The 607-nt window shown below is 40.0% G+C and overlaps 1 long non-coding RNA gene across 1 annotated transcript in view; it reads right to left on the bottom strand.

The window, feature by feature from the left end:
- LOC123980737 overlaps positions 1–607 on the bottom strand; it is a 2,448-nt gene that overhangs the window by 1,015 nt on the left and 826 nt on the right. The window lies entirely within an intron of this gene.

Raw genomic sequence — 607 nt, 5'->3', positions numbered from 1 at the left:
TCCCAGGAAACCTGCTGCTCTGGACTGTGCAACACCTGCACATAATAATCAACATCAGTCAATCACTGTGAGGCAACCTGGTGAAAAGTAGCAATGCATTGTTATATCATCTTATAAGGCATTTCAAACGAGCACGAATGAAACATTTAAATTCTATTCAAAAGGAGTAATTGCAAAGGTAGGGAACAGTCAGTTTTCCAGCTTCTTCTGTCTCAGCATGTGCTTTTACAGCCTGAAGAGACTCTTCATCAGTGGTGACAACATCACCTCTTGTGAAGTAATCAGAATCACAAAGAACCTGAAGTGATGAAAATAATAACCGTCACATTCATAGTGTGATTTTGGCTACAGGGGGCTTACAGGAGTCTGACTGGAAACCCTCAAACAGCAGACTGAGCTCTGTCTATGGTGAAAAACTAAACTCTGCTTTCAGAGTCTACACAGCTTTATTTTGCTCATGGTCTGAAAGCTTCAGTTACTTTGAATATAACACAGTAACAAAGTTAATCACAGAAAACACATCTGTAAAACGCTTTGCACACCTCAAAGATAATAATTAACGTTAACTTAGCAGCTGTGGGGTCTATTAGCTCGTTCTTTAGCTGGC

Source organism: Micropterus dolomieu, linkage group LG12 (assembly GCF_021292245.1).
Source record: "Micropterus dolomieu isolate WLL.071019.BEF.003 ecotype Adirondacks linkage group LG12, ASM2129224v1, whole genome shotgun sequence".
In the NCBI taxonomy this organism is placed as follows: Eukaryota; Metazoa; Chordata; class Actinopteri; order Centrarchiformes; family Centrarchidae; genus Micropterus; species Micropterus dolomieu.
Note: the sequence above shows the minus strand (reverse complement) of the source record. Positions and strands in the feature narration are given on the sequence as shown.